Raw genomic sequence first — 17740 nt, 5'->3', positions numbered from 1 at the left:
ACAGCCTTGGTCCAAACATGGACAAAAGAGCTGAATTCCAGAGGTGAGGTGAGAGTGACTGCCCTTGACATCAAGGCAGCATTTGACTGAGTGTGGCACCAAGGAGCCCGAGTAATTTGAAGTCAATGGGAATCAGGGGGAAAGCTCTCCAGTGGCTGGAATCATACCCAGCACAAAGGAGGATGGTAGTGGTTGTTGGAGGCCAATCATCTCAGTCCCTGGACATCGCTGCAGGAGTTCCTCAGGGCAGTGTTCTAGGTGCAACCATCTTCAGCTGCTTCATCAATGAACTTCCCTCCATCGTAAGGTCAGAAATGGGGATGTTCGCTGATGATTGCACAGTGTACAGATAATTAAGCAGTCCGAGCCCGCATGCAACAAGACCTGGACAACATCCAGGCTTGGGCTCATAAGTGTAGGGGGTGGTGGTGTGTGTCAGCTTCACCTCTGACTTCTGAGCGGTCCGAATCGCTCCCACTCCCTGGGTTCTAGACCTTGGACTTATTTGGGGGTTGTGACAAAGTGCAGCAGACTTGGTTTTGGTGCAAGAAACTTTGACCTTTATTCAAGAGAGGAAATGCAACACAACAATCTTAACATTCTAATAAAATGGGGAACACTTCAGTACACGAGAGGGAAATTACAGTAGAAAGATACCTCACCCCTCCCAATCCCACTGTACTAGCTAAGTTGGACTCTAAAGGGCCAGAGATAATGCTCACCAAACGAATCCTTGACAATAATTCACCCAGAGGTAAGTCAGAAATAGATTGTAGAGTGAAAACTTTGCGGATCTTCAGTTTTCTCCGGTCGCGGTGGCTCAATATTACCCGGTTGGTTGGTGGTAATATTCGGTTGGTTGTTTCGTAAGGCCCTTGTTGCCGCGAGGTGTCTGACGTTCACTGGGGCTGTTGCTCTGGTTTCTTCTTGTGTGTTGGCCTGCTTCTAGAGCTGCTGACCTTCCCTGTCGAACTGCTCTCCTTTTTGTTCACTGGAAGCTGGTCTTCCTTCCAGACACAGGCAGAACCAAGACAAGCAAACCACCAGAGCCAGCAAGAGAGAGAGAGAAAGAGAGAGAGAGGTTTCGAGTTTCCACTTGTGTATCCTTCTCTTACAAATGGTCTTCGTCACTTTAAAAAAAACACTTCATATCTGTTTAAACAGTTCTTACAAAGTCCTTAAGAATCTTTGATGGCTTTTTGATGGTCCCTCATCATGTTGCAATTGCTTCTCCTGATGGGTCATTGTTAATTCCGATTTTTTTTTAGAGCTTGTCACACAAGGCTTCCTTTTGTATCCAACGTCCTAGGTGTTGATGGGTTTTGCTTTAAAACAAAGGCATGGCCCCACCATGTCTGAAGCAGTAAATTCTCCAACATTCCACGTGTGGGTTGTGGATTCGTCTGGTGACTTCTCACCTATCCTTCCATCTTAGGATTTCAGTCAATGGCCAAAGTTTTCCATACTCAGGGAAAAGGTGAATTTCTTTCAGGTCTTTCTCCGAGAATCTGTGAATTTTGAGAATCTTACATAAGTGGCAAGTAACATTCGCGCCAGACAAGTGCCAGGCAATGACCATCTCCAACAAGAGATTGTCTAACCAGCAGGCTCGAGGGGCCGATTGGCCTACTCCTGCTCCTATTTCTTATGTAACCACCTCCCCTTAACATTCAATGGCATTACCATCACCGAGTCCCCCACCATCAACATCCTGGGGTCGCAATTGACCAGAAACTTAACTGGACCAGCCATATAAATACTGTGGCTACAAGAACAGGTCAGAGGATGGGTATTCTGTGGCGAGTGACTCACCTCCTGACTCCCCAAAGCCTTTCCTCCATCTGCAAGGCACAGGTCAGGAGTGTGATGGAATACTCTCCACTTGCCTGGATGAGTGCAGCTCCAACAACACAAGAAGCTCGACACCATCCAGGACACAGCAGCCCGCTTGATTGGCACCCCATCCACCACCCTAAACATTCACTCCCTTTACCACTGGCACACAGTGGCTGCAGTGTGTACCATCCTCAGGATGCACTGCAGCAACTCACTAAGGCTTCTTCGACGGCACCTCCCAAACCCGCGACCTCTACTACCTAGAAGGACAAGAGCAGCAGGTACATGGGAACACCACCACCTGCACGTTCCCCTCCAAGTCACACACCATCCCGACTTGGCAATATATTGCCGTTCCTTCAGCGTCGCTGGGTCAAAATCCTGGAGCTCCCTTCCTAACAGCACTGTGGGAGAACCTTCACCACATGAACTGCAGCGGTTCAAGAAGGCGGCTCACCACCACCTTCTCAAGGTCAATTAGGAATGGGTAATAAATGCTGGTCTTGCCAGTAATGCCCACATCCCAGCAATGAATTTAAAAAAACTATACCTGGGGGGGGGGTGGGGAAAAGGAGGAAGGTCAGTAAAGCAATAGTGATAGGGAATTCAATAGTTAGGGTAACAGACTGGCGTTTGTGCTGCCGCAGACGTGACTCCGGCATGATATGTTGTTTCCCTGGTGCCAGGGTCAAATATGTCACTGAGTGGCTGCAGAACATTCAGAAAGGGGATGGTAACAGCTAGAGGTCGTGGTCCACATCGGTACCAACGACATAGGTAGAAAGAGGGATAAGGCCCTGCAGGCAGATTTTAGGGAGCTATGAAAAAGATCAAAGAACAGGACCTCAAGGGTAGTAATCTCAGGATTACTCCCGGTGCCATGCACTATAGAGTATAGAAACAGGAGGATAGAGCAGATGAATGCAAGGCTGGAGGGATGATGTAGGAGGGTGGGCTTTAGAAACCTGGGGCGTTGGGACCAGTTTTGAGGGAGGTGGGACTTGTACAAGCCAGAAGGGTTGCACCTCAACAGAGCTGGGACCAATGTTCTCATGGAGAGGTTCACTAGTGCAGTGGGGGAGGGTTTAAACTAATTGGCAGGGGGATGGACACCAGGATGCAGCATTAGAAAGGAGAAACAAGGTGCACAAAGGATTGGGAGAGACAAATAGCACTAGAATAAGAAATAGTACAGTATTAAGTGGGGTCAGACTAAGGGAGAATACGAGAAGGTCTAAGATAGGCTTGCAGTACATGTGTGTAAACACACAAAGCGTGGTAAATAAGGTTGGTGAGCTGCAGGCGCAAGTAGCCACATGGGAATATGATGTTGTGGCAATGATAGACACCTGGCTCAAAAAGGGGCATGATTGGATACTAAATGTCCCTGGATACAAGATGTTCAGGAAAGATAGGGAACAAAAGGAAAGATGTGAGGTGGGGGGGGGGGGGGTCAGTATTGATTAAGGAGAATATTGCAGTTTTGAAGAGAGAGGATGCCCTTGAGGGGATAAGGACAGAATTTATTTGGTTAGAGTTAAGAAACAATAGATGTGCCATTACAGTACTGGGTGTATTCTATAGGCCACCAACTAGTGGGAAGGATATAGAGGAGCAAATTTGCAGGGAAATTACAAACAGGTGCAAGAACCATAGAGTAGTGATAATGGGGGACTTCATGTACCCTAATATAGACTGGGACAGTAATAGTGTAAATGGCAAAGAGGTGGAGGAATTTCTGAAGTGTGTTCTGGAGAACTTTCTTGATCAGTATGTTTCCAGCCCATGAGGAAGGAGACATTGCTGGATCTGGTTCTAGGGAGTGAGGTGGGTCAAGTGGAGCCAGTGTCAGTGGGGGAACATTTAGGGAACAGTGATCATAGTATCAAAAGGTTTAGATTAGCTATGGAAAAGGGCACAGAGCAATCTAGAATAAAAATACTTAACTGGAGGAGGGCCAATTTCAGTGGGTTGATAACGGATCTGGCCAGAGTAAATTGGATTCAAAGATTGGCAGGCAAAACTGTAATTGCACAATGGGTGGCTTTTAAAGAAGTGATGGTTTGGGTAGAGTCTAGATAACTTCCCACGAGAGGGAAAGGTAGGACAACCAAAGCCAGACCTCACTGGAGGACGAAAGATATATAGTGAGCAAGATGAAGCAGAAAAAGGGGCATATGACAGATGTCAGGTTGTTAATACAAGTGAGAAGCAGGCTGAGTATAGAAAGTTTATTGGGGAAGTCAAAAAGGAAATAAAAGGGGAAAAGAGAGAGTATGAGTATAGATTGGCAGCTAACATAAAAGGGAATTCAAAAGACTTCTATAGGCATATAAATAGTAAATGGGTAGTAAGAGGAGGGGTGGGGCCGATTAGGGACCAAAAAGGGGTTATACACATGGAGGCAGAGGGCATGGCAGAGGTACTAAATGAGTACTTTGCATCTGTCTTTATCAAGGAAGAAGATACGGCTAAAGTCATAGTAAAATGAGGTAGTTGAGATACTGTAAGGGATAAAAATTGATAAAGGAAGTAGAATCAGAGAAAATTTATAACACAAAAGGAGGCCATTTGGCTCATCGAAAATGAGCCACCCAGCCTATTCCCACTTTCCAGCACTTGGTCCGTAGCCTTGTAGGTCACAGCACTTCAGGTGCACACCTAGGTACTTTTTAAAATGACTTGAGGCTTTCTGCCTCCACCACCCTTTCAGGCAGTGAGTTCCAGCCCCACAACACCCTCTTGGTGACATTTTTTTCCTCAGCCCAATTACTTTAAATCTTTGCCCCCTGGCTAGTGACCTCTCTGCTAAGGGAAATAGGTCCTCCCTATCCACTATCTAGGCCCCTCATAATTTTGTACACCTCAATTAAAATCACCCCTCAACCGCCTCTGTTCCAAAGAGAACAACCCCAGCCTATCCAATATTTCCTCATAGCTAAAATTCTCCAGTCCTGGCAACATTCCCATAAATCTCTTCTGTACCCTTTAGTGCAATCACCTCCTTCCTGTAATGTGGTGACCAGAACTGTACATAGTACTCAAGCTGCGGCATAACCAGTGTTTTATACAGTTCCAGCATAACCTCCCTGCTCTCATAGTCTATGCCTTGGCTAATAAAGGAAAGCATTCCATATGCCTTCTTAACTACCTCATCTACCTGTCCTGCTACCTTCAGAGATCTGTGGACATGCACTCCAAGGTCCCTCACTTCCTCTACACTTCTCATTATCCTCCCATTTATTATGTATTCCCTTGCCTTGTTTGCCGCCCCCCCCCCCCCCCCCCACCAAATGCATTACCTCTCACTTCTCCAGATTGAATTCCATTTGCCATGTTTCTGCCCACCTGACCAGTCCATTGATATCTTCCTGCTGTCTACAACATTCCTCCTCACTATCAACCACAGGGCCAATTTTTGTATCATCTTCAAGCTTCTTAATCATGCCCCCTACATTTAAGTCCAAATTATTAATATATATCACAAGAAGTAAGAGACCTAGGTACTGAGCCCTGCAGGACTCCACTGGAAACAGCCTTCCTGTCACAAAAATACCCATCGACCATTACCCTTTGCTTCCACCACTGAGCCAATTTTGGATCCAACTTGCCACTCTCCTTTGGACCCCATGGGCTTGTACTTTTTTGACCAGTCTGCCAGGTACTAGAAAGGCTGGCTGTACTTAAAATAGATAAGTCACCAGTTCCGGATCAGATGCATCCTAGGTTGCTGAGGGACGTAAGGGTCGAAATTGCGGAAGTACTGGCCACAATCTTCCAATCCTCCTTAGACACAGGAGTGGTGCTGGAGGACTGGAGAATTGCAAATGTTTACATCCTTTTTTGAACAAGGGTGTAAGATAGACCGAACAACTACAGGCCAGTCAGTTTAACCTCGGTGTTGGGGAAGCTTTTGGAAACAATAATGCGGGACAAAATTCAGTCACTTGGACAAGTGTGGATTAATAAGGGAAAGCCAGCATGGATTAGTTAATGGCAAATAGTGTTTAACTAACTTGATTGAGTTTTTGGATGAGGTAATAAGGAGGGTAGATGAGGGCAATGCAGCTGATGTAGTGTGTATGGACTTCCAAAAGGCGTTTGATAGAGTGCCACATAATAGGCTTGTCAATAAAATTGAAGTCCGCGGAATAAAAGGGGCAGTGGCAGTGTGGATACGAAATTGGCTAAGTGACAGGAAACAGGGTAGTGGTGAACGCCTGTTTTTCAGACTGGAAGAAGGTATACAGTGGTGTTCCTCAGGGGTCAGTGCTGGGACCACTGCTTTTCTTGATATATATTAATGACTTGGACTTGGGTGTACAGGGCACAATTTCAAAATTTGCAAATGACACAAAACTTGTAAGTGTAGTAAAGTGAGGAGGATAGTGATAGATTTCAAGAGGGCATAGACTGGCTGGTGGAATGGGCGGACACGTAGCAGATGAAATTTAATGCTGAGAAGTGTGAGGTGATACTTTTTGGTAGGAAGAACGAGGAAAGGCAGTATAAACTAATGGGTACAGCTCTAAAGGGGGTAGAGGAACAGAGAGATCTGGGGGTATATGTACACAGATCGTTGAGGGTGGCAGGACAGGTTGAGAAAGCGGTTAAGCAAGCATACAGAATCCTGGGCTTTATAAATAGTGGCATAGAGTACAAAAGCGAGAATGTTATGTTGAACCTTTATAAAACACTGGTTCGGCAACAACTGGAATATTGTGTCCAATTCTGGGCAACAGACTTTAGGAAGGATGTGAAGGCATTAGAGAGGGTGCAGAAGAGATTTACTAGAATGATTCCAGGGATGAGGGACTTAAGTTACGTGGATAGACGGGAAAAGCTGGGATTGTTCTCCTTAGAGCAGGGAAATTTGAAAGGGGATTTGATAGAGGTGTGCAAATTCATGAAGGGCCTAGACAAAGCAAATAAAGAAAAATTGTTCCTACTGGCGGAAAGTCGCGAACCAGAGGACACAGGTTTAAGGTAATTGACAAAAGATCAAAAGGCGATATGAGGAAAAGCTTTTTTTGGCAGCGAGTGCTTAGGATCTGGAATGCACTGCCTGAAAGGGTGGTGGAAGCAGGGTAAATTGTGAGTTTCAAAAAGGAATTAGATAGGTACTTGAAGGAGAAAAATTTGCAGGGCTATGGGGAAAGAGCAGGGGAGTGGAACTAACTGAATTGCTGTTGCACAGAGCTGGTGTAGGCTCGATGGGCCGAATGGCCTCCTTCTGTGCTGTAACCATTCTATGATTCTAATTAGTGGGGACTTGCTCTCTGTTGGGAATGCAGAATTTACCCTTACCTACCTGATGTGCTTTAGAGAATGTGTTATATATGAATATATGTAGGAAGAGACTAGGTCATCCATTATCTTTCTTATCCAGGTACTCGTCTAACTATTTTCATCTTTTTTTCAGGGCGATCAGGGATGGAAATTAGTGTTCCCTAAAATGAGATGATATCAGAAGGATGTCCTTGAGACAATATTCAGACGTGGACTCTGAATTACCCTCTCTCATTCTGGATTTTCTAATGTTCTTATTTTTTCCCCAAACGCAAACCATCTGTTTCCCCATTTCCTATCTATAAGGCACTCTCAGGCAAAGTCATTAGTTCGATAGTGTAAAGCTCTTGCAGCACTTGCTTAATAAGACATTAACAAAATATCTAATTGAAATTATTTCCTCTAGTGGCGGAATCAAAAACAAGGGAACATAATCTTAAAATTAGAGCTAGGCCATTCAGGAGCAAACTCAGGAAGCACTTGTTCACACAAAGGGTAGTAGAAACCTGGAACTCTCTCCCCCAGAAGTCTGTGGACGCTGGGTCAATTGCAGCTTTCAAGAACATAAGAAATAGGAACAGGAGTAGGTCGTACGGCCCCGCCAATCAATCAGATCAATCAATTATGGCTGATCTTTGACCTCAACTCAGCTTTCCCACACAATCTCCATATCCCTTGATTCCGTTAGAGTCCAAAAATCTATCAATCTCAGCCTTGAATACACTCAATAACTGAACGTCCTCAGCCCTCTGGGGTAGAGAATTCCAAAGATTCACAACCCTCTGAGAGAAGAAATTCCTCTTCATCTCAATCCTAAATGGCCGACCCCTTATCCTGAGGTTATGCCACCTACTTCTAGACTTTCCATCCAGGGGAAACATCCTCTCAGCATATACCCTGTCTAGCCCTCTCCGAATCATATGTTTCATTGAGATCACCTCTCGTTCTTCTAAACTCCAGACAGCATAGGCCCATTCTACTCAATCTTTCTTCATAGGACAACCCTCTCATCCCAGGAATCAATCTAGTGAATCTTTGTTGCACCATCTCTAAGGCAAGTATATCCTTCATTAGGTAAGGAGACCAAACCTGTACACAGTACTCCAGGTGTGGGCTTACCAAGGCCCTGTACAATTGCAGCAAGACTTCCTTACTCTTGTACTCCAACTCGCTTGCAATAAAGGCCAATATACCATTTACCTTCCTAATTGCTTGCTGTACCTGCATGTTAACTCTGTGTTTTGTATACAAGGACACCCAAATCCCTCTGAACACAAACATTTAATAGTTTCTCACCATTTAAAAAATATCCTGTTTTTCTATTCTTCCTACCAAAGTGAATAACCTCACACTTCCCCACATTATACTCCATCTTCCATCTTCCTGCCAACTCACTTAACCTGTCTATATCCCTTTGCAGACTTTGTGTCCTCCTCACAGCTTACTTTCCCACTTAGCTTTGTATCATCACCAAACTTGGATACATTACACTCGGTCCCTTCATCTAAGACATTAATATAGATTGTAAATAGCTGAGGCCCAAGCACTGAGCCTTGCGGCACCCTACTAGTTACAGCCTGCCAGCCTGAAAATGACCCGGTTATTACGACTTTGTTTTCTGTCCGTTAACCAATCCTCTATCCATGCTAATATATTACCCTTAACCCCATGAGCCCTTTTGTTGTGTATCAACCTTTTGTGTGGCACCTTATCGAATACCTTTTGAAAATCCAAATATACTACATCCACTGGTTCCCCTTTATCTACCCTGCTAGTTACAGCCTCAAAAAACTCTAACAGGTTTGTCAAACACGATTTCCCTTTCATAAAACCATGTTGACTCTACCTAATCATATTATGATTTTCTAGGTGCCCGTTACCTTAATAATGGATTCTAGCATTTTCCTGGACTATTGATGTCAGGCTAACTGGCCTGTAGTTCCCTGCTTTCTCTCTCCCTCCTTTCTTGAATAGTAGTGTTACATTTGCTATCTTCCAATCCATTGGAACCGATCTAGAATCTATGGAATTTTGGGAGATCACAACCAATGCATTCACTAGCTCTGCAGCCACCTCCATTAGAACCCTAGGATGGAGACCATCAGGTCCAGGGGATTTATCGGCTTTTAGTCCCATAATTTCTCCAGTACTTTTTCTTTACTAATATTAATTACTTTAATTTCCTCACTCTCATTAGACCCTCAGTTCCCCACTATTTATGGTATGTTTTTTGACTGAGATTTTAATTAGGTAAGTGTATCAAGGGATATGGAGCAAAGGCGAGAAAATGAAGTTGAGGTGCAGATCAGCCATGATCTAATTGAATGGTGGAGCAGGTTCGAGGGGGCTGAATGGTCTACTCCTACTCCTAATGTTCCTATGACATATTAACTTGTTCTGCACAATACAACAGGATATCCTACTGTAACAGTGTGAGATTTCCACTTTAAATATTCTTCTAACCGCTTTGTGTAAAGGCTATGTTACTGCCAATTATTACCAAATTCTGGGCAATTTGTGCTGTGGAACTTTGTCTACAATCAAATGGATTAGAGCATAGGACTCTAAAACTGCCCAGACTGTAAGAGAACAAGTTAGTGAGACAACGACATAAGCAACAACAACCTCCATTTATATAACGTCTTCATTATAGGATAAATATCCCAAGGTACTTCACAGAGGCTTAATCAAAACATGGGCATTGAGCCAAAGAGGAGATATTAAGGGGATGACTAAAACTCACCTCAGACCAAACTTTCAAAGAGGATTCTAAAAGAGGAGAGGGAGGTGGAGAGGCAAAGGGGTTTGCAGAGGGAATTCCAGAGTGTAGGGCACAGCTGCCATGGTGGTGTCAAGGTAGAGGGGAAGCTCAAAGGAGAAAAGTGAGGGTAAATTTCTCAGCCAGCACATATCAGAAAATCGAGAACAGAGCTCAATTTTCCAATATGCAATGGCTGCATATGAAGGATTTTCATCCCATCATTCTGAGCTGGATTCTAATTCAGGATCCACAGATATAAAGTCAGTGTTGCTTTTCCATTGTGTTACACAATCACTAGTCTAATGTAGTTCATTATTTTTCGATTATAAGTTCATCATTAGTAATTGACAAACAAATTTACACTTGTGATATAAAGGTAATTATTTAGATTTTGTAAAAATAGAAAAAAGAATTGTCAATGACTCATTCATGATACTGACACACAGCCTGATGTAATTAAAATAATCCAAGTTAAATCTATATAACTATCTAAATAATTTTAATAAACCTATATTGTATTGCCAATGATCAATTATCTTGTGATAACATTTTATCACAGAACCTCTGGTAAATGTTGGGCAATTTCAAAGTCTAAATTGTGCACACTGCCTTTTTTTTTCTCACTATGTTCTGTACTTGTTCTATAAAAACTCAATTTCAGATCTACAGGTAATTGTTACAGACCTAAAAGAAAAGGATGCCATCTGGTTTTTACAGTAAACTGTCATCTTATTTGGCTCTTGACGACTGTAGCTCACTGTCTAGTGTGTCACTGAATGAAGAAATGAAGTGACTATATCATACCACTGCTATCAACTGTAATGTGCTGCCTTGTCAATCAATGAGCGACAAAGTACAACAACTTTATCTCAACTGCTGCTGCCAATTGGATATGTACTTAGTCAGTGAATGAAGAAAGACATTGACTTCACCCAAGCAATGCCGCCAACTGCCTAGTTTGCTCAGAGAAAGAAACAACTGCAGTAACTCCATTGCATTGCTGTTACCACTTGTAATTTAGTCAGTGAACAAATAAAGAAATGTAAGTTCACATCAGGAGGAAGATTATTTACTTGGGCTTTTCAGTGATTTATTTTTTTAATTGAGACATCTAGGTGAAAAAAAAATTGTGCAGGATACCACCAAGGTTCAAAAAGCAGGATAAAAGATGAGATAAATGAAGAAGTAATTGTTAGGTGATGCCAAACTTGAGTTTTCTAAGCCCTGAAATTATAAGAGGAAGGGCACAAGAAATTCCACAATTTTGAGGTCCTGAGAAAGAACAAGTTAGAATAGGAGACAATGTGATGAATCTGAATTTCAACACAGTGAGGAGGCAGGGAGAATGCTGCAAACAGCAAGAAACCAAAGCTTTTCCAGACACAATTAAAAGTCAGCCCCACACAGAAACTCCCCATCAATTCTCCCATTTCAGTCTATGCGATTCAGGCAATTACCAACATTCCTTCACTCCTTTTTAATTCATCTGTTATTGTTCCTCCCTCAGTTCAATACTTGTCAAGCAACGTGATTATCTTTGTCAGTACCAATTCATACAATTTTCTACACGTAGGTCTATCTCTTTACTCAGAAAAATAAAGCATGCTTGTTTTCCCAACTCTTTTGGTGTTTCTACAAAATCCTAGTTTCTAAATCATTAACTATAGTTCCAACAAAGGACACAAAACTACCAGCTTAGGTCACAAAACTGGTTTGCAGTCAGAAGATCACGCTAGAATTAAGGTCAATGAATCCCGAGTGATCCTAAGATCTTTTATCAAAGGGTCAGTCAACTGCTAACTTCTTTCTTACTAGAAATGGACATAGTGGCCCAGAAATTGCTTAGAAGTGGGGCGAAATCGAGGAGCAAGTTCTGGTGTTCACACATGCGCAGTGAAAGGCGGAAATCTGGAACTTGCTCCTCCTGGTGCACTGGTGATATGACAGCTTCCAATTAAAAGGGACATCGCCGGCTGCAATCAGTGAAATCATTGAAAAAGCACCAACTTGCCCAATTGGAAAGTAACTAATATCGCCACAAAACAGGCACACTTAAAAATATCAGGTCTAAAGTAAGTTTTAAACAGTCTTAATGTCCTAATGACTGTCAAACAACTAAAAATTAACTTAAAAATGTGGAGTCTCATTAGTCCTTATTTTACTAGCGTTTGGTCATTCAATTTTTTTTTAAAAATCAAAACATTTTTAAAAATTCTCACTTTTCCCTTCTGTCTCTTTATTTAATTCAATTATTCCTTACCCTCTCTTTTTTCATTGTTGTAGGGAATTCCTTATTTCCTGTGATTCTTGGACCCTGGTCAAATAGTCAAGCAAAGAAAGAAGCTGTTTTTCTCTCAAAGGCTTCTTTTTATATTGTTTTTTACCAATAGGGCGTAGGATTGGGGCGGGTCATTCTTTTGTCCAATCGCTCCCTGTTGCTATGCCTCAATCATTAACATACCTCAATGATTGACAGTTTAGGCTTTGATCATGTGACCAGAGACCCTTTGATGTAGGAAAGACCATGTGGTCAAACCATGGAATGTAAAAGGCCCCTTTACTATCTCTGTTTATGGCCTTTCATGTAGAGATAGCCCCTTTGATGCCTATACACAGACATCCTTAATGGTCCTGATGTCTCCAATTTTGATTGCTTCAGTTTGAATCCATTTCGTACACTATTTGACCATATGTTGGATGCAATACCACTGATGTTTCACAACTCCCAGCTCTTTGAACAGACTACCAGATAGGAATGAAAGGGCCAATGTCTTTTCATACCTATCATTGCTTTCCCGAACCGAAACCTTTGATGTATACCTTTTCTTACATTACCCCCTGCTGTGTTGAAAAGCTTGTGTTTCCAAAAGCCTATGGGGGAAAAATTGGATAGGGCCTGTTTTTGGGCGGGGTAGCACGATCTGCTATTACCCCGCGCCCAATGGAGCAGGTAGGACGAGACTTTCGTCAGGCCTGAGGATTTACCAGCAATCTGTGTTAGAAATCAGCATTGAATGGGGATTGAAGGCAATTCACACTTTCCAACAGCAGGGGGAGCTCCAATCTCTTAAAGGCAGGCTGTCTGTTAGAAATCTCTTAAAGGTAGCTGGTACCTGTTATTTGCTAAAAATAACAGTCTGCTGTCTGCATGGAGTCTGAACGGAGATCAGAAATTGCACACGTAAAACACAGTTGCAGGTCCTGTCCCTATGTTTACAAACTAATGAGTTATGTTTAAACATTGAATAAAGGTTGCGCACCACTAAATCCCACATCCTCCAATCTGCATGTCAGACCTCACCAATCTGCCGATCTGAGTTTGTACCAGGCCTATGAGAGAGTGTGCACCAAGGTTCTCTGTTGATGCACTAGAGGCCTTGGTGCATGAGGTGGACAGAAGGAGGGCCATCCTACATCCGCAGGGGGGCATGAAGCTCTCCAGACATATACTCAAAAGGCAGTGGGAGGCAGCAGGGGAACAAAGTCAATGCCAGGCGCACAGCATCATGAACATGGATGCAGTGCAGGAAGAAGTTCAATGCTTTGACACGAGTGGTCAAGGTGAGTGAGGTCAACTGTCAAGTGGCGTTTCCTCCAATGAGTTATGTTTAAACATTGAATAAAGGTTGCGCACCACTAAATCCCACATCCTCCAATCTGCATGTCAGACCTCACCAATCTGCCGATCTGAGTTTGTACCAGGCCTATGAGAGAGTGTGCACCAAGGTTCTCTGTTGATGCACTAGAGGCCTTGGTGCATGAGGTGGACAGAAGGAGGGCCATCCTACATCCGCAGGGGGGCATGAAGCTCTCCAGACATATACTCAAAAGGCAGTGGGAGGCAGCAGGGGAACAAAGTCAATGCCAGGCGCACAGCATCATGAACATGGATGCAGTGCAGGAAGAAGTTCAATGCTTTGACACGAGTGGTCAAGGTGAGTGAGGTCAACTGTCAAGTGGCGTTTCCTCCCAACTACACCACCAGCCACATCCACTACTCCGCACACTACACCCCCACCCCCACCAACATACCAACAAATTCTTTCCATCAGTACTCAACTCTTCCAATCAGATGCTTCCTCTCACCCTTACACAATACCACTGTTGCAAGCCACCCACCCACAACTCACAGGCCCACACACTGGCAGCTATTCAACCATGACAGGCACATCACCCAGACACATGTCCCGCCTTCTTGCAGGAGAAGGTGGTGCATATCAGGAGGTAGCAAGTGGCAGTGGCAGTTAGTCCCTCGAGTCTGTTCCACCATTCAATAAGATCATGGTGGACCTGTGACCTAACTCCATATACCCACCTCAGCCCCATATCCCTTAATACCTTTGGTTCACAGAAATCTATCCATCTCAGCTTTAGAATTCACAATTGAGCTGGCATCAACGGCCATTTGCAGGAGAGCGTTCCAAACTTCTCTCACCCTTTGGTGTAGAAGCATTTCCTAACTTCACTCCTGCATGTCCTGGCTCTAAATGTTAGGCTATGTCCCTGTGTCCTAGTATTCAAGTATAGGAGACTTCCAAAGACAGGTACAAATGTCTTGGCAGCCAGAAGCAATAAGCCAGCCACTAACCTGTAAATGCTGCATGGTCCCTTTAAATAATGCTGATGGGGGTCCTTCAGGCATTCTAAGAAACGTTTAGATGGTTGGGGTTAAGACTGTGCATTGAGTTAGTGTTAAGTCCCAAAATGGTGTCTATCACTTTAAATCAGCATTGCACACTGATCGTATCCATTTTCTCCTTACTTTACATGCTTCCGGCATTCGTTATCTGCACTTGGGCTAACTCCTTACCAAGATGCCATCTTGGCACTTCGGGAGACCATGTAACGCTGAAACAACAAGTGCTACACGGCCCAATTTGGCGCCCTTTGTGTTTTGAAAGCCTGACATCGCTTTAAGCTCAACATGATCTAGTTGGTTTATTTATCTTATAATCTAGATATCTATCCGCAGTACAATGTCCTCGATCCCAAAACTCATACTTTTCCAATAGCATCAGCATCATTGAGGAAAAACAGGATTTGCAAGAACAAAGTTTACTACATTACTGTGTTTACAGGTTTTCTAATGTCTTTGTTTAAAAGGAATACTGTTAACCCTATCCTTCAAATGTCTTTTGTTAAAGGGGTTTTGAACCCTACATTGTCTATACCTGCTTTTACAATGATTTTAGTGTTGTACCTTTCACTTCCTGGATTTAACATTCCAGCTTGCAGAAACGGTTTTGCAGCTTGTAAAAAATGCTGCAATCTGATTGGTTGAGAGGAGAGTGTGCTCCTCTTGTTTCTGTCAGGGTCCTAGCTTCACTGGAGCGAACGCTGGGCTCTTCTCCACTTCCTATTGGAGGAGGTGCCCGCAGTAAAGGCCACGGCAAATTAATGGGTTAGTATAAACCTATGGAGAGGCGAGCACTGTTGGTTCGCTGCTCAGAGCAAAATCTGGGTCAGGGTTTTTTTTTGCCCAGATGCAGGTCAGAAGGTCTAAAGTACAGACACCAAAATAGAAAAGGCTAGTGCAAGGCTTGTATTTTACGGAGAGATTGGACCTTTTATTTCAAGCTTTACTGCCTTCAGCATTCTGTGTAACTGTGGGTTTCAAACTGTTTTCTGTGATTATCTATATAGACAGTGGGAAAACCTTCAGGACTGCAGCGGTTCAAGAAGGCGGCTCACCACCACCTTCTCTCCAAGGGCAATTAGGGATGGGCAATAAATGCTGGCCTTGCCAGCAATGCCCACATCCCATGAACGAATAAAAAAAAAATGCATAGAATCTTACAGCACAGGAGGAGGCCAATTGGCCCATCATGCCTGTGCCGGCTCTTTAAAAGAGCTATCCAATTAGTCCCACTCCCATCTCTTTCCCCATAACCTTGAAAAAAATGTTCCTTTTCAAGTATTTATCCAATTCCCTTTTGAAAGTTACTATTGAATCTGCTTCCACCACCCTTTCAGGCAGTGCATTCCAGCTCATAACAACTTGTAGCATAAAAAAATTCTCCTTGTCTTTTGGTTCTTTTGCCAATTATCTTAAATCAGTGTCCCCTGGTTGTCGACCCTCCGGGAAACAGTTTCTCCTTATTTACTCCATCAAACCCATTCATAATTTTGAACATCTCCATTAAATCTCCTCTTAACCTTCTCTGCTCTAAGGAGACAATTCCAGCTTCTCTAGTCTCTCCACATAACTGAAGTCCCTTGTCCCAGATCCCTGGTACAATTCTAATAAATCTCCTCTGTACCTTCTCCAAGGCCTTGGACATAATGCTCCAGCTGAGGCCAAACCAATGATTTATAAAGGTTTAGCTTTTATACTCTATGTCTCCATTTATAAAGCCCTGGATCCCGTATGCTTTTTAACAGCCTTCAAAGATTTATATAGGTGAACCCTCAGTTTTCCCTGTTCCTTTAAGTTATTTCATGTTTATTTAAGCAAAACCTTTAGATTACCGAACTAACATCGAGACAGGATGGAACAATCCCAGAACATTCTTAAAGTATCATTACCAATACATTCAACATTACAACTGTAACACAATATGGGCTAGATTCTTCTTGTGGTCGCGGGTTAGCAGCAGAGCAGGACTACGCCTACACATGTGGCCCTGCTACTAACCCACTTAACTTTCCTCCCAGGGCCGTCATTTGTTATGTAGAGTGGGTTTGGAGCAGTAGTATGATTAAAGGGCAACATCACTTTTTGAGCAGCATGGTGTCTGAAGGAGCATCAGTTTTGGGGGGAGTGGTTTCAGCAGCAGAAAGGTTATCTGGTGCGTTCATGAAGATATTGTTGGATGAAGTCAGGGCAAGAAAGGGTCAACTTTTGGGCACTGAAGCCAGGAAGCCTCATGAAAGGGGTTGTATGGATGAAGGTTGCTGAAGCTGTCAGTTCAAAATTCACTATTCCATGAATTGCCACAGAGAGTGAGGAAAGCTTCTATGATCTTTCAGAGTAGCCAAGGTAAGTCACGGCACTGTTACCAATCCCAATCTACTACCACAGATACAGTCTTCACTCACCTCCTTATCTTTCTCTGTCCTCACCTGCGTATCAGGGACAATCAATTATGCAAACAGCAATCCTGAAACACTCAAATGCCATTTGAACTCACAGCCACTCTGTCAACTCATATAGCCTGCCAAAAGAAATTTAAAGAGCGCCTTTCACAACCTCAGGACGTCCCAAAGTGCTTGACAGCCAGTGAAGTACTTTTGAAATGTAGTTAGTGTTGTAATGTAGGAAACGCAGACTGCAAGGTCCCACAAACAGCAATGTTACACCCGAGCAGGACCAGGACCGATGTCCTCGCGGGGGTGTTTGCTAGTGCTGTTGGGGAAGGTTTAAACTAGAATGGCAGGGGGATGGGAACCTGAGCAGGGAAACAGAGGAAGGGGAAACAAGGATAGAAACAAAAGACAGAAAAGGAAGAAGCCATAGTGGAAGGCAGAGAAAACAAGGGCGAGAAACAAATAGGGCCATAGTGCAAAATAAAACTAGCAATCTTAAAAACACAAGTCTGAAGGCATTGTGTCTTAATGCGCGGAGCATTCGCAATAAGCTGGATGAATTAACAGCACAGATAGATATTAACGGTTATGATATAGTTGCGATTACAAAGACATGGCTGCAGGGTGACCAAGGATGGGAACTGAACATCCAGGGGTATTCAATATTTAGAAAGACAGGCAAAAAGGGAAAGGAGGTGGGGTAACATTGTTAGAAAAGGAGGAAATCAATGCAATAGTGAGGAAGGATATTGGCTCGGAAAATCACGATGTGGAATCTGTATGGGTGGAGCTAAGAAACACCAAGGGGCAGAAAACGTTGGTGCGGGT

At 43.4% G+C, this 17740-nt stretch overlaps 1 long non-coding RNA gene across 1 annotated transcript in view; it reads right to left on the bottom strand.

Annotated features, from left to right (window-relative positions):
* Nucleotides 1–552: 552 nt before the first annotated feature.
* LOC137306055 (uncharacterized) overlaps nucleotides 553–17740 on the bottom strand; it is a 66436-nt gene continuing 49248 nt past the window's right edge. Inside the window, exons 2-3 of the long non-coding RNA XR_010958816.1 lie at nucleotides 12147–12200; nucleotides 553–1508 (exon numbers count right to left, since the gene is read on the bottom strand). This is a non-coding gene — a long non-coding RNA (uncharacterized lncRNA). The remainder of the gene's footprint in view (nucleotides 1509–12146; nucleotides 12201–17740) is intronic.

This window comes from Heptranchias perlo, chromosome 3 (assembly GCF_035084215.1).
Source record: "Heptranchias perlo isolate sHepPer1 chromosome 3, sHepPer1.hap1, whole genome shotgun sequence".
In the NCBI taxonomy this organism is placed as follows: domain Eukaryota; kingdom Metazoa; phylum Chordata; class Chondrichthyes; order Hexanchiformes; family Hexanchidae; genus Heptranchias; species Heptranchias perlo.
Note: the sequence above shows the minus strand (reverse complement) of the source record. Positions and strands in the feature narration are given on the sequence as shown.